The sequence below is a fragment of the Herpailurus yagouaroundi genome, unplaced genomic scaffold (genome assembly GCF_014898765.1).
Source record: "Herpailurus yagouaroundi ecotype Mexico unplaced genomic scaffold, PumYag 160, whole genome shotgun sequence".
Lineage (NCBI taxonomy): Eukaryota > Metazoa > Chordata > Mammalia > Carnivora > Felidae > Herpailurus > Herpailurus yagouaroundi.
In genome coordinates this window covers 33,113,170-33,138,718 of record NW_024412401.1, presented here as the reverse complement: position 1 = coordinate 33,138,718, position 25,549 = coordinate 33,113,170, and the positions used below count along the sequence as shown (strand labels likewise).

At 42.4% G+C, this 25,549-nt stretch overlaps 2 pseudogenes; one reads left to right on the top strand and one right to left on the bottom strand.

Annotated features, from left to right (window-relative positions):
• Positions 1–17,236, bottom strand: part of LOC121034341 (keratin, type II cytoskeletal 8-like) — a 57,631-nt pseudogene extending 40,395 nt beyond the window's left edge.
• Positions 17,237–17,358: 122 nt separating this feature from the next.
• LOC121034340 (proteasome subunit alpha type-7-like) lies at positions 17,359–20,057 on the top strand (annotated as a pseudogene).
• Positions 20,058–25,549: the final 5,492 nt, after the last annotated feature.

Here is a 25,549-nt window from a genome sequence, read left to right as displayed (position 1 = left end):
CAACGTGCCAGACTCAGCTTTTGTGTTGGATTCAAAGAGTTCTCTCCTCAGGAAAAATAGCTTGGTTATTAAAGAAAAGAGTTCAGGGAAGCGGATGCTGACGTGATGGTCAGGGCTGGGTGCCCTCTAATTTGTGGGCTTCGTGTTTTGAGAAAGCATGAAAACTTCTAGCCTGTGACACACCCTGCCCAGGACTTGTTACAGCAGCTAATGTTTATCGGCCATAATATTTTTCATGTTCTGTTTTCGGCTGCCTGCAATCTTGTCCCCAGTAAGAGGATGGGTCACAGCAGAAGTGGGTAGAATAGGAATAAAACCTATCCTACATGGCTGGTAATGACGGAATGAGGTAATGTCTATGACATGGATGGCATGTAGCAGGTACTTAAGAAATACAGCCTCTTAATACCTTTAGTTAGAAGAAAAGGGCTCTCAGAATTGAGGATGAGTTTCCTGTTTTCATGTACAGACAGTATGGGGCTGTTCAGAATTTGTGTAGCAAGTAACCCACTAGATCCAAAGCTGGATAGAGAGTTGGGGGGTGTGTGCCACAGTCATCTATTTTCATTATCTACCATGGAGCTTCCTGTATAAAGTTCATCCAGGGGGAGAAGAAGTCAGGTTCATAGCTTGGTCCAGGCCTTGAGGGCAGGGGCGACTCTTATCCTGCTCTCAGTTAGATTTCTCTTCAGCATCAGCCCTTGTGGATTCCTGTAGTGGTCCTGAGAAGAGAGTGCTATGTGTAAAAGCAGTTCTTTTCTCTTTGGTATAAAAATAATTTTGTGTTGGAATCAGGGTCTCAAAGAGATATCCACACTCTCATGTTCACTGCAGCACTATTTATAATAGCCAAGGTATGGAAACAACCCAAATGTCCATTGATGGATGGATAAAGAAGATACGGTGTACCTTTTTAGGTTGAATCCGATAATTCCATTTATGTTAACTGCTGCTTCAGGAGAAATAATGCCACCATTTTCAGGAGAATTGAATAAACCCATCGCAAGAGGGTTCTCTTACGAGTGAAAATAATTCCTACTTACCCCAGGCAAAATTGTCTTGGTCCCCACAGGACCACTGATGTTCACATAAAAGGTGGAGGCTCCAGGTTCTGTCCCACGACTCCATGGGATCTGTCGAATCCTGACTTTCATGCAGAGTAGTCAGTCATGGTATATGCACTGGTGTGTATTAAAACTGATGGTAATTGAACGTTAGGTGAATGAGAAGAATTTACCTTAAGATTTGTAAGCTAGTAACCAGTGCTAAGATTGGGAAACTGGTGGCCATCAGATAACCTCTTAAGTGTGAGGATAAAAAATTAAAATTTTCGGGGCGCCTGGGTGGCGCAGTCGGTTGGGTGTCCGACTTCAGCCAGGTCACGATCTTGCGGTCCGTGAGTTCGAGCCCCGCGTCAGGCTCTGGGCTGATGGCTCGGAGCCTGGAGCCTGTTTCCGATTCTGTGTCTCCCTCTCTCTCTGCCCCTCGCCCGTTCATGCTCTGTCTCTCTCTCTCCCAAAAATAAATAAAACGTTGAAAAAAATTAAAAAAAAATTTTTCTTTGATCATAATTGAAGAAAAAAGATGTGGTGAATATATACAATATTATTCAGCCTTAAAAAAGAAGGGAATCCTACCATTTGTGACAAATGGATAAACCTGGAGGGCATTATGCTAGGTGAAATGAGCCAGTTCCAGAAGGACAAATACTGTGTGATTCCACTTATATGAGTTATCTACATTAGTCAAAGTCATAGAAGCAGAGAGAAGCAGAGGTGAGTTGTTACTCAATAGGTATAAAGTTTCAGCTCTGCAAGATGAGTAAGTTCTAGAAATCTGCTGTACAGCTTAGTGCCTATACTTTACTGTACCACTTGAACATTTGTTAAGAGGGTAGATCTCATGGTAAGCATTCTTACCACACCCACAGAAAGGAACACAAAGAAACTTTTGGAGGTGATGAATATGTTTATTACCTTGATTATGATGATAGCATCACAGGTGTATGCACATGCCCAAACTTATCAAATTATATACATTAAGCATGCAGGTTTTTTAGCATATCAGTTATATTTCAGTAAGTCAGTTAAAATAAAATAATTCTATGATGCTAAGTCCAAGGCCATGTAACTTGAGGATCAATGCAACAGTATGTGGCATGAGAGTAGGAGACAGATATTCTTTCACTTGGCAGTGGGCAGCACAGGTTGCTGGTTATCTTAGTAAGGGTCTTGGCTGAGTGACTGACATCAGTGGGTAGAGGTAGAGTCTTAAGCTGGAGCACTGTGGTGTCTTTTTAGGGTCTTCCCAACGCAGGGATACCCCTTTCTCTGGGCCTGACTCTTGTGTTTTGCTGAATGTGGATGGGATGGAAATTTTGGGCCACTGAAGATAGGTTGGTAAAGAGTCTCACTCAGGTTTAATTCACTATCAAATTCAATGCTCAAGCAATACCCTGCTTGACAGTGGAGGGTCTTCAATTGCCTGAGTGGTCCCAGGCCCCAGAGCTGAGCAAGAGAAAGGGGCTGTCCTCATTGCCAAGTCTCTCTTGGCCAAGGCTGCCCTCCAGCAGCAAAGAGAGGGGCCTCCTCTGATCCCCCTCCCTCTTTTTAAGTGTATTTATTTATTTTGAGAGAGAGAGAGAGCATGAGCAGGGGTGGGGCAGAGAGAGAGAGAGAATCCCAAGCAGGCTCCGCTCTTCCAGCACGGAGCCCGATGAGGGGCTTGAACTCACAGACTCTGAGATCATGACCTGAGCCGAAACCAGTCAGATGCTTAACCAGCTGAGCCACCCAGGCGCTCCTCTGATGCTTTTTATTATTTGCTTTGGTGTGGAAATTGCAGACTCAAGGTGAAATTCAATTAGACTGTTTTGCCTCATTTGGGACATGGGGACCTGTTTCTCTTTAATCTATTTTGGGAGACTAACATTTCAGAAGAGCAAGCAGCATTCTTCTGACACCAGAAGATGTCTTTGTGTGGATTTAGTGGATGGCATCCCCTTTCCTTTTATGTAGACATGCAGATATCTTAAAAGAAGGGGGCTTACCTTGGACTTATTAGTTTCCCCTGTGCCCCTAGGGAGGAAGAATCCTGTTAAGGCTGATGCCAGGTGTTCAGGCACCATTGGGTGATTTTCCCGAGGCTCTCCCATGGTAGGTGGCACCAGCAGCTTTGTTAGGTGTCAGCATCAGGGGCTTTAATGGGGGATCACAGTTGCAGAAGTATTTGCAACAGCATTAAGCAGGGCTGGTGGCTTTGGGAGCATCAAGGGACAAAGCCTTTGCCATGATTCACCAGGCCCTTGCTGGTGGATGCTGGCAGTGAGGTGGTAGGAGGCACAGTTATGTGACTTGCCACTCAACAGAGGCCCAAGCACTGATAGAGGGTGACACAACAGGAGAAGAGGAAACTGGTGGATGCTCTATGGTGGTCAGAGTGAAGAACTTGCTTGTGTGCCCTTGTGTGGTCACCCTGCCCTACTGGAATAGAGCGGAAACTTTGAACAGAGTTCCTAGGACTGATGTAACAAATTACCAAACAACTGGATGGCTTAAAGCAATAGAAATGTACTCCCTTACCATTCTGTAAGCCAGAAGTCTGAAATTCAAGTGTTGGCAGGGTTACGCTTCCTCCAAAGGCTCTAGGGAACAATTTCTTCTTTGCTGCTTCCAGCTTCTGGTGGCTGTTGTCATACCTTGTAGCTGCCTTACTATAGTCTCTGCCTCTGCCTTCACATTGCCTTCTCTTTATGTCTCAAATCTCCCTTTGCCTTTAAAAAAAAAAATCTATTTTTGAGAGAGGGAGAGAGAGAACGAACATGAGGGGGGAGGGCCAGAGAGAGAGGGGAACAGAGGATCTGAAGCGGGCTCCATGCTGACAGCAGAGAGTCTGATGTGGCGTTCGAACTCATGAACCTTGAGATCATGACCTGAGCTGAAGTTGGATGCTTAACCAACTGAGCCACCCAGGTGCCCCCTGGCCTTTGCCTTTTTCTTATAAGGATCCTTGTCATTGGATTTCAGGCCCAGCCAGATAATTCAGGATTCTTAGTGTACTTATATCTGCAAAGACCCTTTTCTCAAATAAGACAACATTCACAAGTTTTAGGGAGTTAATGTAGACGTATCTTTTTGGAGACCCAATCCAACACACTGAAGAGGTTCAGGGACAGAGGCCTAATAATGATCTGGCTGATGGAGTGTAGCTAGAGAGAGTAGAGTCATTGAGACTCCTTCTTTCACCTCATGCTGCTGCATATGGCCTCATGAATTATCCCCATGTTTAGCCATACATGCACTTTGATCCTGAATGCCAGAGCCCCTTCTTGGTCCTGCCCCTCGCACTCCTGCAATCATACACCATCTTCTAAAGCCTTCACATTTTGGTTAAAGAACAATTTGCTGATTTTCACAAAGCCTGAGGCCCCTTCTTTACCAGATGATTAACATATAATGTGTGTGTGTGTGTGTGTGTGTGTGTGTGTGTGTGTGTGTGTTCAAAGATTATCCTTTTGCAGCATATGATTTAGGGGACCAGCACTTTACTCATGTCTATGGGCTCATTGGCATTCTTTTTTTTTTTTTAAATATTTATTGAGAGAGAGAGGGGGTGGAGGGAGGGAGGGAGGGAGAGAGAGAGAGAGAGAGAGAGAGAGAGAGAGAAAGAGAGAATCCCAAGCAGGCTCCGTGCCCAGCATAGAGCCTGATGTGAGGCTCGATCTCACGACCTGAGCTGAAATCAAGAGTCATACATTTAACTAAGTTACCCACGTGACCCTGGGCTCATTGGCGTTCTTTGCCCAGGCATCATCTGGCAACATTTGCATTTTTGGGTCTAGACTAGTGATCTGGTGATAGAAGGAAAAGAGGACAGCTTTGGAGTCAGACCTGAGTTGAATGCTGGCCTGGCCACTTGGCTCTGCTCTGGGACTCTTGGGCATGTCACTGAGTCTCCATCACTTGTCTAGAGAAAGGGGTTTATAACTCCTATTTTTAGGATTGTGGTGGGGATTAAAGGAAAAACTACACTTGTGGCGCCTGGCACAAGGGAGGTGCTTAATAAGTTAGTACCTTTTATCCTTTATTTCCTCTCATTTGGGTGTCTTGAGAAATCACCTTCCTGTCCCCTCAAAGACATAACTCACTTCTAGTACTTCAGCTCTAAAGACAAACACACAACTTGTTCAGCAGCGACCAATTTTGTGCCATGGCAACCTGCTGTTTTTAATTATCCATCTATACTCTGTAACAGCTGTGGGGCACTTGGCCTGGCCAAATGTAATTGAGTCTTGTGACGTGCTCCAGATGTGGAGGTGTTCTGCCAGGTGTTTATTTTGAGTATATAATGTGGCATTTTAGCACACACAGTCTTTCTTTCCCCCACCCCCTTGCTCCACCCCAAGTGTTCTTTCAGGAAAGGTCCAGGCTCTGGCCCCCAGCTCTAGGCCTGGGCCTTTGAACCAGTGTTGTGAGTTTGGATCTTTTTAACTGGTCTTCCTACCTCTTCTGGAAGTGGGGGCAGGGGAGTTCCTCAGCTCCCCGGAGACTTGCTCTGTTAATTAGAAAAGTCACTGCTACTGCTTTGAGAAGGAGTCACACAGGGCCTTGGGCCTTGCCACCTTCCTTGGTGGTCTGGGTCAAGTCTCCCGGGCTTTCACTTGGCTGAGCCAGGCCTTGCTTAGCAGCTTCCTTTTTTGAGTAGAGGCTTATCTTCCTACATGGGAGGCAGCGCTCCCCTTTTGGAATGTGGCTTAAACAATTAAAAATATATGTTATTTAGCATCAAGGAGGCCAGTCTTGAACTTAGTATACTGAGTGGCTCCAGCAGTGCTGGACTGAGAGTGTGTGCTTTCTCACGCTGCAGCTGCCCTGGAGCCCTGCCTGGACCTGGGGTCTGGCTGTCACAGAGCAGAAATGGGGCAGCTGTTGTTAAAGTGCTGCTTTTGGAAGTGGAAATGTGTTTTTGGATTTTTTCCCCCTTTTTCATAATCTTTGTAACTTTGGGGGCAGTCCTTTGTGTTGCTGAAGGTTTTCCCCTCTTTTGCATTTGACCAAAACCTTTGGGGTAATTTGTTGGCAGTATTCAACAAATCTGGGTGATGGTGGCTGGTACGAAACTGGGTTTAGGTTGTCATTTAATTCAGTTTCACTGTTAATCCAATCTAATCCACTTCATTGATACATTCAACAATTATTTTTTAAGCACCTACCATATGTCAGGCACTCTTCTAAACACTGAGGAAACAACTGTAAGCAAAACAAAGCCCCTGCCCTCAGGGAGCTTATAGTCTAGTACAGAACAAAAATAATAAATAAAAGATACATGTTATTATGTTAGGTATGTTAAGTGTTCAATAAAAATAAAGCAGGAGGAGAGGATAGAGAAGGAGGATTTGTCCTTTTAGAAAACCCCTAAAACAATAGATTGAACAAGGTAGAAGTATACAATTTTTTTTTCTTGTGCAAAATCAAAGAGTCCAGCTCTTTATCCCCTTGTTCCACCATCCTCAATATGTAGCTTGCACATCGTGGCTTTACATGGCCGCTTCAGCTCCAGCCATCACATCTGGAGGAAAGGGAAAGAGAAGGACATGGCCCTCTCTTGAAGGTATTTCCTGGAAGTTGTGCACATTATCTCTATTTTCATTATTTTGGTCAGATATTAGTCACATGGCCACACCTAGCTGCAAGAAAGGCCGAGCAGATGTTTTCTTTATTCCAGGCTTCATTCCATGCCTGGATAATACTCAGGGGTCTTTTTCATAGAAAAAATAGAGAGTGGATAATGGGGGATAACCATAGGTTGTGAGCGAAGACCTCTCTGAGTGGCCATCATCTGAATAGAGACCAGGACGACATGCTTTTCATCTAATCCATTTAATTAATCAACTTACCTGAGTGCCTCCTCCATGCTTGGTATTAGAGATGTAAAGATGAATAATAATGCAAGGTCTTGTCATCAAAAGCTTGCAATCCAGAGCAGAGGTGGCAAACTGGCAACACAAGGGCAGTATCTAGCCAGCATGTGTGTAATTTGTTTGGCTGACACATGTTTTAACAACTAGGAAATTTCAGATTAGTAATTACACTAACAATTAGAAAAAGTCAGATTTCTAGGTTCTCATAGAACTTGAGAAGATCTGGTAATATAAAATCTGCCTTCCCACACGGCTGAAGTTGAGTAGCAGCCGACCTTTATAAGTTGGTCATGAGCTCTGTAGTTTGCTCCAGTCTCCACCATTCCCAACTGTAACATACTGGTTTGTTTTACTCTTTTCTCTTTACCAGCCTGGTCCTTTAGGCAGTTGAATTTGCAGTTCAAGAGGTAAATGAAAATGATTAAAATAAAATAAAACCAGCTTCATGATTTTGCTTCTTTCACCATTGAGGATCCACATCTACTTGTCTCTTCCTTGAGTGTCCAAGAGAATTACAGAGGTTCTAGTAAAATTTACTCTCAATTTCTGTTTTTCTTGATCATGTGATATAGTGGGAAAAACACCACACTTTGAGTCAGAAGACCTGAGTTCAAATTCTGTCCTTTATAGCTGGCTGGATTAGTAATCTTAGAAAACTTCCCTCCCCTCTTTGGGCCTTAGTTTCCCTAACTGCAAAAGAAGAGTGAGGGTAATCATTCCTGGTCTCCTGGTCTTCCAGGATTTGAGGAAGGGCAAACAAGATAATATAGGTGGAAAAGATTTGTAAGGTGAAGGTGCATCATTGTGGCAAGGAGCAAAAAGCCATTCAGACTCTAAGCCCTGAATGAGTCCTGAAACTTGACACAGGAATGGAGCATAGCCTTGCCTGTGAAAATTGGAGCTGGGAACTGGGAAGCTATTAAAAATTGAGGTGGCTTGTGCTCTGTTGGTAGGAGTGGAAATTGGTGAAGTCCCTATGGTATGGAGGCTCCCCCCAAAATGAAAACTAGAACTACCATATGATCCAGCAATTCTACTTCTGGGTATTTATCTGAAGAAAACAAAAACATTAATTGAAAAGGTATATGTGCTCCTATGTTCATTGCAGTATTATTTATGATAGCCAAGATATGGAAGCAATCTAAGTGTCCATCAATAGAATAGATTTTAAAAAAGATTTACACACACACATACATACAGACACACACACATACACACAATGGAATATTTCTCAGCCATAAAGAAGAATGAAATCTTGTCATTTGTGACAATGTGGATGGACCTAGAGTTATTATACTGAGTGAAATAAGGCAAATAAAGACAGATACTATGTGATTTCACTTATATGGTAATCTAAAAAACAGAACAAATGAATAAACAAAATGAAACAAGAAACAGGTGCATAAATACAGAGAACAAACTGGTGATTGCCAGCAGTGGTGGAGGTGGGGGATGGAGTAACAAGTAGAATAGATGACAGGGGTTAAGAGGTACAAGCTTCCACTTATAAAATAAGTCACAGGGATATTATGTAGGGTGATATTATGTAGGGATAGGGTGTATAGTCAATAATATTGTAATAACTTTGAATAGGGACAGGTGGTAACTGGACTTCTCAAGGTGATCATTTCATAATATATAAAAACATAAAATCGCTATGTTGTACACCTAAAACTAATATAATGTATGTCAATTATAAGTCAATGAAAGAAGAAGGAATTGAAGTGGCTACTTTCTTCCCTTTCTGGGGCCACATGAGTTATTTTCCTTTTTTTTTTCTACCTAAGCCTATCTCCCTCTTCTTTGTAGACTGTTTCTTTTTTCTTCTTCTTATGTACTAGGCAAGAAGGGTAGTTCCAGCTCTAAAGCTACATAACCTTTTAATTTAACTGCTCCTGATCAATTAATGCCAGTTTCTGCATCTTTAATTTCAAGTTCTCAAGAGAAAGATTCTTTTTTTAAATTTTTAAATGTTTGTTTATTTTTGAGAGAGAGACAGAGTGCAAGTGGGGGAGTGGCGGAGAGCGAGGGAGACACAGAATCTGAAGCAGGCTCTATGCTCTGAGCTCTCAGCACAGACCCCAGTGCGGGGATTGAACTTATGAACTGTGAGATCATGACCTGAGCTGAAGTCAGATGCTTAACTGACTATGTCACCCAGGTGCCCCTCAAGAGAAGGATTCTTAACTAATACATTGGCTTCCCCTGGGTCAAGGGACAAGCTTGAGACCATGGACGCAGGAAGCAGGAATCACACAGTTCAAATATGGCAGCTTAGGCCCAGTCCTTCAGCAGGTACTGAGCATAGCCAGTCCTGGAGCAAGGGATGTTTCTGGACAAGGACGTTAAGCATGTCTTCTGCAACATAAAATGCTTAACATTACACCTACAATGATTCTGTCTTGAATCGCTCTGTTGACAGTTCCTCTGGCAAGTGGGGTGGAAGGCTCTTTCTAAAGAGACAAGCCATCTGAGACAACTCTGTAATGAAAACATGATCATTTCCAGATTATGGACATGTGTACCAAAGTTCTTTGAAAAATTATGCCACCTTGGTCCTCTGTGAAACATATTTAATCTATAGCTGCTGCTAACTTCTGGGCTCTAAAAGAGGGAATGGTGCTCAAAGAGGCCGAGGAAATGAAATGAGGGTTTCCATGGCTACCGGCTTGAGTGTGCATAAGACAAAAGTGTTTGAACTGCAGATCATCAATTTGTCCAAAATATTTTCCCTCTTCTATTTAACTTGTTTACTTGGTAAGCAGAGAAACAGAGCAGAGAATGTTCTGGTACAAATACATAGCCTGAGGGAAATCAGAACCTTTCCAGCTGCCAGGAACATCCCAAACAGAGCTTTGAGTGTTCAACAAATTTTGGGGACACTCAGAACCAGCTTGGGTAAGTGTAGAGACCAGGAGTTTGGGTCTCATTCCTATCAGTCTCTAGCTGGGTGATTTTGGGTGAAAACTTTACCTTTCTGAGTTTAGATGTTCCTCTTTAAAAGACATATATTCTGGTTGAATGTGAACCCTTAATTGAGGTTAGTGCTAACAACCTAGCTCAGATAAGATTACAGGCACCTGCATGTGAAAAAAAACCAAAAAAACACAAACCCTCAAGTCAAGAATGGCTTCAACACTTGAAGTTTTATCTTTTGAGTAAGAGGCAATGATGATGTGATGAAGTCATCAGGGACTCAGGCTTCTCCTTCCTGTTTTCTGATCCACCATCTCTAGGGTGTGGCCCTCATCCTCACCAGCCAAGGTGACTGGAGAATCTAGCTATTATATCTATGTTCCAGGCAAGAGGATGGAGGGTGGTGCATTTCTGTAATTCCCTTCCCTTTAGTATGGGCTGGATCTACTGAATAGAATACTGCAAAAGTGATATGAGGTCATTCCTCAGATTAGGTTATAAACAGACTTGGGGTGCCTGAATGGCTCAGTCTGTTGAGCATCTGACTCTTGATTTCAGCTCAGAACGTGATCCCAGAGTCATAGGATCGAGCTCCACATTGGGCTCTGAGCTGACTAAGGAGCCTGCTTAAGAGTCTCTCTCTTTCCCTCTGCCCCTCTCACCTGCTCATCTCTCACCTCACTCTCTCTCTCTAAAACAAAAACAAAAAACAAAAAAACAAAAAAACCCAACCCAAACCCAAAACGACCATATCCATTCTTCTCTCCCTCCCACCCCCCTCCCTTTTCTCCTTTTTCCCTCTCCTCTCCCGCATCCCGCTGTCAGCTTCCCTGGTGCTGGGGGAAGTGAGCTGCCATGTTATGAGGCAGCCCAATGGAGAGGCCCATTTGGCAAAGAACCGAAGCATGCCAACAGCCATGTGGGTGAACTTAAAAGCAGATTCTCTAGTCCCAGTTACACTCTGAGACAACTGCAGCCCTGGCTGACAGCTTAGCAGCAACTTCCTGAGCAACCTTGAACTCCAAGTGTCCTGCTAAAGCTGTGCTCAAGATTCCTGACCCACAGAAACTTTGAGATATGAAATGCTTGTCATTTTTAGCTGCTAAATTTTTGGGTAACTTATTGTGCTGTAATAGAAAATGAATTCACCCTGCAACTGCTTTAGTTCAGTGAACTTTGGATAAATATAGAGACCACCAGAGACAGCCTACGGGGAACCTGGACTCAGAGCCTACTGGTTCTCCCAGGTGGTACATGAACAAGCATTTGGGCTGAAGCTTTGCTCAATTTCCTATCATTTGGATATTTTCCTAAAATTTGTTTAGAGGAAAAGAATGAAACCACTGTGAGCACTCCATGCATAGAGCAGAACTGACTTAGCACCCATTCTCAGAGCCTGTTGTTCGCATGCTGTGGTTTGACCCTGTGCTCTGGGGCATGGGGCATAGATCTGGCACAGACGGGACAGATGGATGGCGCCGACTGTGCTTGCCCTTGCTGGCTCCAGTGTTGTCAGAAGCAGGCTCTCTGGATCCAGGGTCTGCATGGCTAGAGTCAACCGTACTCAGACACCAGCGCACGCAGTGCCTTCATGGAAATCACACAAGGGCCCCCTTCCCTGGATGTTGTAGCTGTGCCAGGGGGCTCACCTGGAGCAGGTGATTGAAGCTCTCATGTGTTCCCCTGGCCTCTGGATTGGAGCAGGCTGGCTTGCAGCTCTCATGTGTTCCCCTGGCCTCTGTGCAGGACCAAGGGCCCTATCAGTGATGATGCTGCCTCTGAGGACCAGTTGCATAAGCCATCAAGAGGATGATAAGTAAACCACCTGGTTCTTCTCACAGGGCTGATCTAAGCTCAGAAGAATGGCCTCCTGAAAATAAAATTCTCTTGATTTTTCACCAGGTATAACTTGAGTGAAAAGAATAGATCACAAGACAGCATGAAGAGTATGATCCCATTTATCAATAATTATATGCACACACATATAAACACAAACAGATTTCTTGTATTAGCATTAAGATGCTAATAATATCTGGATAATGGAATGGATGTTTATTTTCCTTATGTTTTTCTTTCTGTAGTATTTTATTATTTTTTAACATAAGAATGTCTTTTAAGTAGAAAATAACAATAAATCCTCTTTTCACTTTGTAAAAACACCCTTTTCTCTTTCATTTGCATAGTGCTTTGCAGTTAAGAAAATTATCTTCAATTCACAGATTTAGTAACTGAAACTCAGAGAGGAGAAGTTGATTGGCTTACTCATGGAGACCATCCTCCACTCATCTTTTCTCTCTGTCTCCCTGCCCACCCCCCCAGGGGTCACCCATCTAGAATTTCATCTGATATCATCAAGCTTATATAACTTGGATTAGTCCTTTCCCCTTTCAGTTTTCTCATGAGGCTAGTAATAAATAGCACCTACCTCAGAGGGACATTGTGAGATTAAATGTGTTAATGTGTGTGAAGCACTTAGCATAGCCCCTAGCATCAATATCTGTTAGTGTTGGTTATTCTTGTGTGACTTTAGAAAAGTCATTTTCCCTGTCTGGGTCTATTTCTTCAAATTCAAAATGCATGGATTGGACTTGATAACTATTGAAAATTCTGCAATTCTCTGGTTCCAAAATTTCGTTGCTAACATATGAAACAAAGTTGATTTCAAGAAGATGGATTGCAGGAAGAAGTTGTTATTCATTAGTCTGTTGAATTAGCTCAAAAATGATTTGAATTTATGAACACCTAAAAAGAATCTGGGGGAAGGGTGTTCCTGGCAGAGGAATAGCATGTGTATACACCCTGGCAAGGGCTAGGCAACTTGGAGGGAATGATAGGAGAAGCCTGGTGCCAGGGGTGTGGGCTGACAGCTCTTTCCAGAACCAGGTTCATAGCTACAGTCAAGGGAATGGTGTCCTGCTTCCCAGTGAGCCCTCCACAGCAGGTTGCCAGACAGCTGAGGTGTTTTTAAAGGTGTAGCATAGTCTCTTAGCGCCAGCTTTACATATCTGCTTTTGCTCATTTGTGTTGGACTCAAGAACATGAGAAAAGTGTTCAGTTCATGCCACATCGTAAATCAGAGGCCTGGATATGGCTTTTCTGTCTTCAACAAGCCCACTAGGACATCTGTGGGGATTCCCTGCCCTGATGGAGCAGATGGTGGGAGCAGATATGGTGAGCTAGGAAGCTGCTGGGACAGAGACATTCTGGAAGTCCCTCTTCAAAGCTGATTCGGGATGTGCAGCTGCATAGCTGGGAGCTTGGGAGCATGTGGGTCATGGGGAAGTTGAACAAGGTGGCCAACCATTGACATGATCTGGCTGGGGAACAGTGTCCTGGCCTTCGTTAATTAGCTGAAGATGACACGCCCCTTACCATGGTGTCATTGTGCTCATCTCGTGTAAGGGGATTGGTCAGTAACATTGCTGGCAAGTGAAAAGAGTCATTTTTACTCAGCTTTTTGAGGATGGGAATGGAGCTAGAAGACAAATAAAAAAACCCCAAACAGGATGGAGGATGCTGGCCTCTGTCCCATCCATTTTTCTTTCCTATTTTTCACCTCTCTGATAAAACACTGATGAACTACTTTCTGTTTGGACGGTGTTGGAACACTGCCAACCAACTTTCAGTGCATACTCCGCTCATCCAAGTCTTCAGGGCACTCTGCGAACATAGTGACCTGGTCGTATTGTTCCCCTTTCATGGCTCCCCACTGGGTGGAGCAAAAATGCCCTAGCATGGTGTGCAAGGCTCTTCGTGATCTCATGTCAACCCTCCATTCCAGCCTCTTCGTGAAGCAATCCCGTTCCCTCCATCTGAAACCATAGACTGTTAGAACTGGAATGGGTTTGGAAATCACGTAGTTCTTTTTTCTTTTTTTTTTTCTTGCTTAAGAAACATGAAGGATTTTTCTTAACAGAATCTTATCTGGATCATCAAAAGGGCAGAGATTGTCTAGCTGAAGGCATTATAATGGTAGTGGTGGGAACCCGAGGCTCAGTCTTACTTGCACTCCTTATCTTTCCTCCCAAACCTGCAACGGCTTCTGAATTTATAGAGGGACTGTAGGGCCAGGTGGCGAAGCTTGAAAATCATTGATCTCATTCAGTTCTCCCCAGTTACATGAGGTTGGGTTACTTGCCCAGGGTTTCTGAGCTGGTATATTGCAGAGTCTGTTCTCCAAGATCCAGGGCAGTGGCCTGGCCTATGTGTCTTCCCATTCTCACCTGCACTGTTCCTGCTCTGATGCAGACTGTAAGCTCCTTTGAGATGTTATACAATTGCATTTGCAGGCAAAGTTCTTTCTACAAGGTGCAACTAAAAGTAAGGTGTTAAGTATCTTTGGCCATATATTCCTTTCCCAATTATTGGGTCTTTAGGATCTTGAGGGTGTGACCACACCATATTGCTTTGCAAAGTCATCCAGACTCACAGAGTCCCAACAAGAGCCTCTTTTTTTGAAGGTTTACTGATGAGCCCTTTGAAACATCCTTTGGCTCTTAGGGAATATTTTCCTCCCAAATAAACTTCTTGGCACTGGATCAGATTACCTTAAAAATTTCATCTTTGCTGATTATTTAGTTTCACATCATTCTGAGGAATCCTGTTCTAGCATCCAGGAATTCATAAAGCTGGAGAATGTGCTTCTTTTCCCTCATCTCACATGATGTCCTTCTACTCTTTGGCCTATCCAGTTTCTGGTAAAATTTGGTCAGAACTGACTTTATCTGTTCCATTTTCCATGCTGGATGGGAAGACTCGTATCCTGGGTAGTAATTGCAAGCATTTGAATTCATTACCAGCTGATTATTTTTGGTGTAATAAATAGGACGGGGAGGCTGAAATTGACTGGGAGTAAATTTAATGTTCAACTTGAAACTCTGAAAATGGCCTTCCTGACTCGATGATGGTAATGATGTAGTGATGATGGGGATAATAGCAACTGATGTTAATTTTGCATTGACTTTGTGCCACGCTCCATGCTGAGTAGTTTACATATGTGATCTTTTTTCTTTTAAATCCCCATGAAAATCTCATGGGGCAGATTCATTTTAAAGGTGAAAAAAAAAAAAAAAAGGAAGGTCAGAGGGGCTAGGTCATTGCTTGTGGCTATATACCAGAAAATGGTGCAGCCACCAAGGAAAGGCACTTATTACAACTCTGTGTACGATACCACTTCCATGTTAAAGTCAAGAGAATAGCACGCACAATGAAAGAGCATGACAGCTGAAGGTTAAGTTGCGTCAGAGTCTGTTAAAGAATGTGGTTTTCTTTTTTTCAACGTTTTTTTTAATTTATTTTTGGGGCAGAGAGAGAGCGAGCATGAACGGGGGAGGGGCAGAGAGAGAGGGAGACACAGAATCGGAAACAGGCTCCAGGCTCTGAGCCATCAGCCCAGAGCCTGACGCGGGGCTCTAACTCACGGACCGCGAGATCGTGACCTGGCTGAAGTCGGACGCTTAACCGACTGCGCCACCCAGGCGCCCCAAGAATGTGGTTTTCTGAGAACCCTACTTCACCTCCATTCTTTGAAAATGGACTCTGGGGACAGACTGGACAGCCATATTAGTACAAGATTACCCTTACCCCTGGCCAGAGCCGATTGGTCCAGGGATAGACACCTGACTATCAGGCAGTCAATTCATCGCCTGATCAGCAACTTATCAGACTCTCCATGCAAATATAAATGAGACATGGGAACTAGAGTAAGTTGGTATTGGGCCTTTGGCCCAAATGATGAGTCAGAGTGGAAAAGAAAACTGAAGTTGGCTTCCCTGTGTGCTTATTTTCACTTATCCAGAGTGTTCTCTTGTTATGAGAGCTGTATGGTAGATGCAAAGTGGAACAGGCTTTGAAACAGAGAAGAGAGATTGGTGAACTTGTACCCCATCCAAGGGTCGCAGTGGTTTTGCGGGGCGGCCTCAGAGAGACTAAGAAACCCAAAGCCAGGGAAGCTGTGTATTGGCTTCCCAACCAGCGGGTGGCAGCAGTGGGCCTTAAGAGGTTCCCAGCCAGGGGAGAGGGAAGCTAGGAAAGGAAAGGGAAGGTTGGGTTTCACATTTGCATCAGGCATTTAGAAAGGAACAATCTGCTTCAAAGAGATAAGCCTGGATTATGTATTGCCCTGATCACATAAAAAAAAACGTATTAAATCCACTCTAAATGCGAGTATTTCATAGTAATCATTACATTTCTGTCCTTTTTACCCATAGGGGAGGGATATGCATGTTTGGGTTTATAAGCAAATGTATCATGTTTCTTAGGAGTTCAGGAAGGTATCTCTCTCTGAAAACTGGGGTGGAAAAGAAAAAAAGGACACAAGGATAAAACAATGATTTCAAGCTGAGCTGAGATTCCCTCCATGGGTTGGTGGTTTTGCTTTGTTTTGTTTTTGGCATGAGATGCACATAAACCCTGAGAAATGTACTTTGTCCAGTTAGAAGTTATTTTTCTCCGTCATCGATGATGTTGGATACTAGCAACTCTGTTTATAATGCACTGTGGGATTAGTTACTCTGTCTCTGTAACACAATCATCATTAAACAAGGGCTTCAGGAAAGCTGGAATCCTTGTTTTGATTGTGGTTACCGTGGCGACGAGTGGCCCATTGGTCCTGAGTCTCTCCTGTGACGCTCACAGTGTTTCCTTGTTCTTTTGTTACATCGTTACATGCAAGTAGCAAGTTACGTTTCCAGTAACTCACGTCAGAGTTTTAACATGCCCAGGCATAAGCAGGGAAAGGCTATGAGGGAGAGGAGAGCCTCCTCAAGGAGAGGGAAAGGGGTGAGGTTGGATGGCTGCTGTCATCAGGCCTAGAAAGTCCTGTGAGGCCAAATAGACCCTGTCCCTGCCTTGCCTCTGCTTTGTTACCTTCTCCCACGCAAGACTCATTGACTTTCCTTCTTTCCACTGGCCTCTGCCCAGGCCTTAGATCCCTTTGGACCCGAGCAAACACCCTCAGCCCCTTGGAGATTCTTTTTGTGTTGCATATTCTGGATCAAATGATCTGTCTGGTCATATAAGCCTGTTGCAAGGTCTAGAGCCTTGATCTGGCCTGGGACCCAGTTGCCTCCTGGGGACAGGGATGTGATGACCTCTCATTGCCACTTCTGCCATATAGTATCAACCACTAAAGCCTGGGCTTTCAAGTGTCCCCTGACCCTTGTCACACTCTGCCTCTTCCTAACCACAGCATATGTATGTTCCTCTAGGACTCCCACCGTTTACTGAGCCTTCCTCCTTTGGACCCTATGCTTATGCCTTACCTACCTGCTTAGAATGCCCATTGTCATATAAGCTTTACCCTCCAGAATTTTCCCTTGTCTTTATAGACTTGGCTGGAACCCAGCTCTGGCTTTTCTCTGCCACTGGTCTTTCATCCAGCTTCACATACAACTTGTTCATCTTTTCTGAAATATGACAAAAGGCGAGTGGAACAACTTTTATGTCACTTTCTGGCCTGGGGGGTAGCTGTGAAAATTTGTTTCATTGGGACTTTTTGCTGGATTTTAAAAGATGTACAAATAATGCAGGCCCAGCCACAGGTGAGAGCCACAGAGAGGCACATCCCTGTTCCTCTTCTGTCTTAGGGTCCTGTGATCCTTTCTCTGATTTTGGAGAATCAAGCGTTTGCTCAGAAAGCATTACTGCTTCCTTTTGGTTTGTAAAATGAAGTTCAACACCTACACAGATGTATCCTCAGCTTGCCTCTGCAGCCTGTGGAACTGGTTTATAGGATGACTGAATGCAGTAGGGTACTATCAGGTTTTATTTATCTCTCTCACCAGTGCCTCTGAAGGTGCTCCATCACACCCCTTCTCCCACCCCGTGTACCAACTCGGAACAGATCCTGTCACTTGCTTGTCACTTCTATCAGTGAAAGAGATCTAATTTTCAATTAACAAGCCCATTCCAAACCTAAATCTTAATCCACATTCAGTTCAAAACTCTGTTCGCACCGTCACCAGCTCAGGTTTGGCCTGTGGCTTGGGGACCCACTTGGTGGCATTCTGGTCACATGACCATAGATTCAGGAACTCACCAGCCAAGCTTCCTTTCAGAGCCTGTTCTTAGCTGTCTCTGCCCAGACTGATCCTCAGAGCTCGTCGTGTGGGTGGCTGTGTCTCAGGCTTTGGCTCTCAGCTTCAGTGTCCCACCTTAAAAGGACTGATCCTGTCTGAGCTGTGCCCTTGCTCCACTTCCTAGCACATAATTCCTCTCAGCTTTTTCACTATTCTAATTGGTTCATTAATTTTTTTTTTTTTTTTTTTGGTTAGCTGAACTATATCTGCTTTTCCCCATAGTAATATTAACTCCAAGATGGCAGAAACTATGTTTGTCTCGCTTAGAGTTATATCCCCACAGCTTAATTCCATGTCTGTCACACTGAACGCACTCAAAAATTTTTGTTTAATCAATATGAATTCCTATTTGAAATTCACCAAATGGCCAAATAATAGATTGAAAGATAGGAAATTGCTGACACTTGATTTTTTGGGGGGTGGGATGGGGGCTGGAAAACAGCAATTTCATGTGCTTTATCCTAATATTTGAAGCATTCCTTTTAACACTAACAGCAAGGTATTAAGATGGTTGCTGTCACTAATAGATTACATTTTCCTGAAAATTCAATTCTGTTCAACATAATAAAATGGGAAAAAAACAGACATAATATTGGAAATACTAGTTGCAAAGGAAAAGATTACCTACCTGCAGAGTCAATAACAATCACCTGAAAAATTAAGAGTCTTAGAAAAATCAAGAGTCCTAATGAGTTTAGTTAAGTTGGACATACAAAATACAGCCAACTAGAAAATAATTATGAATAAGATGATAGAAGATATCTTATAATAGCAACAATAAGACTATAATAATACTATAAGACTACCCTTACCCCCAAGCCCTGGAAATTAAGAAATACATGTATATGTATATGTATATGTATATGTATATGTATATGTATATCATATGAAGAAAACTATAAAACTTCACAGGGAGTTCCTAAAGACAACTAGATAAATGGGATGATGAAGATGTTTCAGGGTGGAAAGACTCAATATTATAAAAATTCCATTTCTCTCCATAATTAATGTCAACATTTATTTCTATTACAACCAAACCATAGTTTGGGGGGAGGGCAGCTTGACAAAAACAAATGCAAAGATCATCTGAGAGAAAAAAATTCCAATCGACCAAGAGTCTTCTCAGAGGCATTGTGAACCTTGGGCCGTGTGGCCGTGAGTGTGAGCTTTGCCCAGGCCCGCCTCCAAGCCGCCAACCTGAGCAACGACCATGTCATCACCGTCTTCTCGTCCCACTGTCACCTCTTCCAAGTGGAGTATGCACAGGAGCCCATGAAGAGGGGCTCGACTGCGGTTGGCCTGTGAGGAAAGGACGTTGTTGTTCTGGGCATGGAGAAGAAGTCAGTGGCCAAACTGTAGGATGAGAGAACCATGTGCAAGATCTGTGCGTTGGATGACAGCGTCTGCGTGGTACTTGCAGGGTTCATTGCCGATCTGAGGATGGTCATCAACAGGGCCGGGGTGGAATGCCAGAGTCACCGGCTGACTGACCATGGGGGACCCAGTCACCGTGGAGTACAATGACCTGCTACATGGCCAGCCTGAAGCAACACTGCACACAGAGCAATGGGCACAGGCCTTTTGGCATCTCTGCTCTTATTGTGGGTTTCGACTTTGCTGGCATCTTCAGGCTGTATCAGACTGACCCGCAGGGACATACCATGCCTGGAAAGCCAATGCCATAGGTTGGGGTTCCAAGTCCATTGGTGAGTTTCTTTTTCTTTTTTAAATGTTTATTTATTTTGAGAGAGAGAGACAGAGAGAGACAGAAAGATAGAAAGAGAATGAACCCTAAGTAGGATCTGTACTGACAGCACAGAGCCTGAAGGGGGCGGGGGGGCTTGAACCTAGGAACTGTGAGATAAGGACCTGACCGGAAATCAAGAGTCCAATAGTTAACCGACTGAGCCACCCAGGTGCCCCCTGCGTGAGTTTCTAGAGACCAATTACACTGATGAAGCCATAGAGAGGGATGACCTGATCATTATACTGGTTATCAGGGCTTTCCTGTAAGTGGTTCAGTCTGGTGACAAAAACATTGAACTGGTTGTCATGAGATGAGATCAACCCTCAAGATTTTAAATCCTGAAGAAATTGAGAAGTATGAAATTGAAAAAGAAAAAAAAAATGAAAAGAAGAAATAAAAAGAAAGCGTGATAGGGTGCCTGGGTGGCTCAGTTGGTTGAGTGTCCAACTTTGGCTCAGGTCATGATCTTACTGTTTGTGGGTTCCAGTCCTGTGTCAGGCTCTATGCTGACAGCTCAGAACCTGGAGCCTTCTTGGGATTCTGTCTCTCTCTCTCTCTCTCTCTCTCTCTCTCTCTCTCTGTGTGGCTCCCCCACTTGTGCTCTCTTTCTCTCAAAAATAAATGTTAAAAAAAATTTAAAAAAAAGAGAAAGCATCATGATGTTGACAATCTTGTAGTGATTTTTAAATTCAGATCATGGATGATTCTCAAAATGATATGTAGGTATTTCTATTCCATTCATCTAATGTCTCAGTGTCCTGCAGTAAGCTTCTATATTTGTTAACCTTTTTTTTTTTTTTTTTTTTAAAGAGTCTTCTCAAAAAGAAGAGATATGTGTAGGGAATTTCCATGCCTTGTAGCAAACAAACTATCATGCTACAACAATGAAAATAGTGACAGTGGCCCATGAATAGGCTGACATATGAAAGAAATGGAATGGGAGCTCAAGAGGCTAAATCCACTGGGGCGCCTGGGTGGCTCAGTCGGTTAAATGTCTGACTTTGGCTCAGGTTGTGATCTCGTGGTCTGTGAGTTTGGGCCCCGAGTCAGGCTCTGTGCTGACAGATTGGAGCCTGGATGGAGCCTGCTTTGGATTCTGTGTCTCCCTCTCTCTCTGCCCCTCCCCTGCTCAGGCTCTCTCTCTCTCTTTTTCTCTCTCAAAAATAAATAAAAAGATTTAAAAGACTAAAAAAAAAAAAAAAAAAAAAAAAAAGAGGCTAAACACTTTACATAGTAATTTAGTGTATATCATTGGTGACCATGAATTCCAGAGGAGAGAGGGAATGTACCCTAAAAGGTGTTTTGGGATAACTAGCTACCATTTAGGAAAAATAAATAAATAAATAAATTCCTGTCTTACACTTAGCACCAAAATAAATTTCAGATGGACTTAAATATTTCTATGTTATTAAACCATGAATATTTTAGAAGAAAATATAAGAGTTATTCAGTCTTAGGAAAGGGCTTTCTAAGCAAATAAACTAAATATACAACTCTGAAGAAAACAGATTGATAACTTTATAATATATGAACAAAAGTATGAACTTCTGTATATCAAAAATATCACAAAGTTGAAAAGGAGCTATCAAAGTGGGAAAATGTTTTCATCATGTGTGATAGCAAAAATAGTTGAAATTCTTAATATATAAAGGACTTTTACAAATCAAAAGAAAAAGTCAAATATCACAATTGAATGGATACAGGACATAAATAGGCAAGTGATGAACTGAGAAAGATAGATGATGAGCCTGTATATAAATGTCAAATTAACCAATAAAGGAGTTGCTTCAATTCAGTTATTCTTGCTGTGTGAAATAATGCACATTTAAGTTATTTTGAGTGGCGCTCTTCTTTTGTTTTTGTTTTTATTGTTGTTATTTGCAACCCTTTCTGATCCATAATTTGGTACCAGGCGTGGACTGTAAGTGACCTAAAATGTAGAAATGGCCAAATCATGGAGGAAGAGTCTTGGGCTAAGATGACCCAATTTTTTCTGGTTGAGAAGTTGGTGACTCTTGTTATATCACCGCAAAGCTTTTTCTTAACCTCTTAACCTCTCACTTTTAGAATCTTGACTGTATGCCTTCAGAGATATAGTACGGGGTGGGGGCGGTGTGATAGGAGTAACTCAGGGTGTTAACATGGGTGGCATAATTCTGTCTTCAGTAGGATTCTACAAGAAAGGGACAAGTTGAGCTGAAGGTGGCCCATCTGAATGCAGAAAGGGAGGAAAATATAGCCTTGTTAAGAGAAGTTCTTTTTGCCTGTGGGCTTTGATATAGCCCCATTATTTGGAGTCTTTGCAATTAAAAAAGTTGAATGTTGTATTCCAAGGGTAATATAATCCATACAGGGAGGTGGGAGAATTAACAGGAGACAATTGACAAGATTTGTTCCTTTCTCCACTGAAGCGTTCTTTTTGCCCCAACCTATTTCCTTTATTTAAAAAAAATATTTTGATTTGGATTGTTTATTTCCCTTGGAGTTGAAAATATACTAAATGATTTAAAAAACAGCAAAATAGTGGAAACAAGATGTCTAAAAATGGAGGATTGGTTAAACTATGGAAACTTCAGGGTGCCTGGATGGCTCAGTCAGTTGAGTGTCTGACTTTGGCTCAGGAGCTATGGAACCTACACACAATGGGATACCATGCAATGCTCTTGATACTTAAAATGAAAAAATTTGGTGACAAAATTGTTACTAGAATGGGGTGGGGATTGGAGAACGATCTTTTGGCATAATCAACGTCATGGTCGCTGCCCTTTAATGAATAGTAGCTAAATATTAGTTATGGTGCTAGGGGATTTACTGGCATTATTTTTATTCCATCTGCCCAACTGCATTCTGAGGCACTGCTCTTACTCCTTTTACAGATGAGGGAACTGAAACTGAAATTTATAACTTGCTCAGTAAATGTTGGAACAAACAATTCAAACTCAGGTCTGCTTCATTCCCAAGTGTGTACTTAAAACTCTGAGTTATTTTTTGTTTTCTCTGTCTCCCTTGCCATGGTATCTAAGTCAGTTTTCAAAGTCTGTCAGTTCTTCTCTTTAAAGTTTATTTATGGGGTATCAGGGTGGCTCAGTCAGCTGAGTGTCCAACTCTTGGTTTCAGCTAGGGTCATGATTTCACGGTTCCTGAGACTGAGCACTGCGTTGGGCTCTGTGCTGGCAGTGTAGAGCCTGCTTGGGATTCTCTCTCTCTTTCTCTCTCTCTCTCTCTGGCTCTCAAAATACATAAATAAACTTAAAAAAAATTAAGTTTATTTTATTTCCATCCTTTCCTCTTATGTCCAATTACACCAGCCCCATTCAGGCCCTTTTTATTCTTAGCTTGGACTGTTGCAGTAGTCTCTTAACTTCTTTCCTTCTAACATTTTTCCCGTTCTCACACCTTGAATTAATTTTATCTGTCATTACCAGATTAATCTTCCAAGCATTTCACTCTGTGATTAAAATGTTCCTCTCTCCCTCAAATACCTGCTCAAAAAAATCTCTGGGAACTTCTGAATGTTCACCAAAGAAAGTCTAAATTCATTGACATTTTGGATTATTACAATCCCAACCTGCCCTTTCAACTATACCTTCCATGATTCCTCTAAATAGAGATCAACAAACTAAGGGCTGGGCCTGTTTTTGTAAATAAAGTTTTACTGGAACCGAGTCAATCTCATTCATTTATGTGTTATCTATGGTGACTTTTGTGCAGCAGAACTGAATAGTTGTGACAGAGACTGTATGGTCCACAAAATTAGAAATATTTGCTGTTTGAACTTTTATGAAACATTTGCTAACCTCTGCTTTAGATGAACCCCTTCTTCTAACCAAATGGATCTACTCTTTGTCCCGGTCTTAAATAATTTTTGGAACAAGATAGAATAAGTTTAAAAATGTTCATTGTTTCCTGAATACTACTCGAACTCTCTTACCATCCATGTCTTTTTAAAAATTTTCAAATTTTTAATTGAAATATAATAAGATACACTATTAGTTTCAGGTGTACAATATAATGATTCAACAATTCTATACATCACTCAGTGCTCATCACATTGAGTGTACTCTTAATGCTCTGTATCTATTTCACCCATCCCCCTACCCATCTCCCCACTGTCAACCTCCAATTTGTTTTCAGTATTTAAGAGTCTGTTTTTTTGGGGTTTTTTTGCCTGTCTCTTTTTTCCTTTGTTTTGTTTTGTTTTGTTTTGTTTTGTTTTTTAAATTCCACATGTGAGTGAAACTTGACATCAACATACAAAAGAATGAAACTAGACCACTTTCTTACACTATACACAAAAATTAACTCAAAATGGATTAAAGACCTGAATATGAGACCTAAAGCCATGTTTAAAAAAAATGGTGTCTCATGCAATGAGCAAATGGTTAAACAAATTCCATGGCACATCTATGTATACTGTGAATAATACTTAACAATAAAAAGAAACAAACGAACACATCAGTGGTTAAAATTGTACGGCTATGTGCTCATGTATGAAAACCTTTTTGATTAATGTGGAAAAATTCATCTTTGAACTCTTCCTCTGAATTTCTAGGATATAGACATTTGTAGGTCATTTTTCCATTACATTCCCCTAGCAAACCAGTGAGGGTAGGCAGTGATGGGCTTATAATTGCCATTTTTTGATGGAAGAAGCTAAGTTGCTCTGAGGTTCTTTGATTGGCCAGTTGTCACAAGGCTGGTCTTTGGAATCTAAATCTAGTGTTGGTCCTCTTTGCCATCTCCCTGAGAAGAGCAGTCAGGCAGCGTGCACATTTATATTGCTAGTACAGTTGTGGCATTGGGAAGTAGTCAGTGAACCATGGATCAGTAGTTGTCCAAGTGTGTTGCCTGGACCAGCAGCACCATCATCCCCTGGGAACTGCTAGAAATGCAGATTCTTAGGCCCACCCAAGACCTACCCAATCAGTCACTTTAGGCTGGGGCCTAGCAACACATGTTTTTGACAAGACCTCCAGGTAATTTTGATGCCCATTCAAGCTTGAGAAGCTGTGGTCTTCATCGTCATGAGACATACGTCCTGCTGCTCTTCACTCAGTCTGACTTTGGTATTGAATGGTGGGGAGGCAGGGATACACCCGACTCTCTTCTTGATGATGGTCTCTCATGCACTTAACTGGCGACAAGGATAGCAAGGGAGGTCAGTTCACTAAAATGCTGCAATTGCATGTGCTGTACCTGAAATTAAGTTAATGAAGCCTGTGTCTTTCAACATAGGATCAAAGACTAGAAATGCCTTCTTATGTTACCTTGTTTTTACCCCCCAATTAAATAACCTTTACCTTCCCACAGAAGAATGAGGGAATTAGGACCTCAGTAGTGGTGAAATGTATATTATGCTTTTCCACAGATGAAATGAGTGAATGAATGAATGAATTTATCCACTTAAACATCAGCTGCATAGTGTCTAGTACTGAGAAGCCACTGGAACAGTCTTTATTAATAGAGGACATAAGCAGGTAGAGTCTTACAATATAATATAATATGGACAGTAGCAGAATCAAGCACAAGATATGAAGTTACATGGAGAAGGGAATAGTGCCCTTATTTGTGTGTGTTTTTGTACATGTGTGCATGTACATGCATGCATATGTGTGTATGCCTGTTGCATGCAGGTGTACATGTTTGCATATGTGCATGTGTCTTGTGGAAGGCAGGGTGGGTTCAGGGAGAGATGTTGCTCAGGACTTTACAAACGAGGACAGTGTTGAGCTGGATTTGAAGATCTATTAGTTCAGCAGGTAGACAAGGAAGATGAGAACTTTCCAGTCATGTTGAACAGAGCATATAAATGTAAGGAGGCATGAAACAGCATGGTATTCATAGGAAACAATAAGTGTTTTGGTGTTGGTAGAGTCTAGAGTGTTTAGG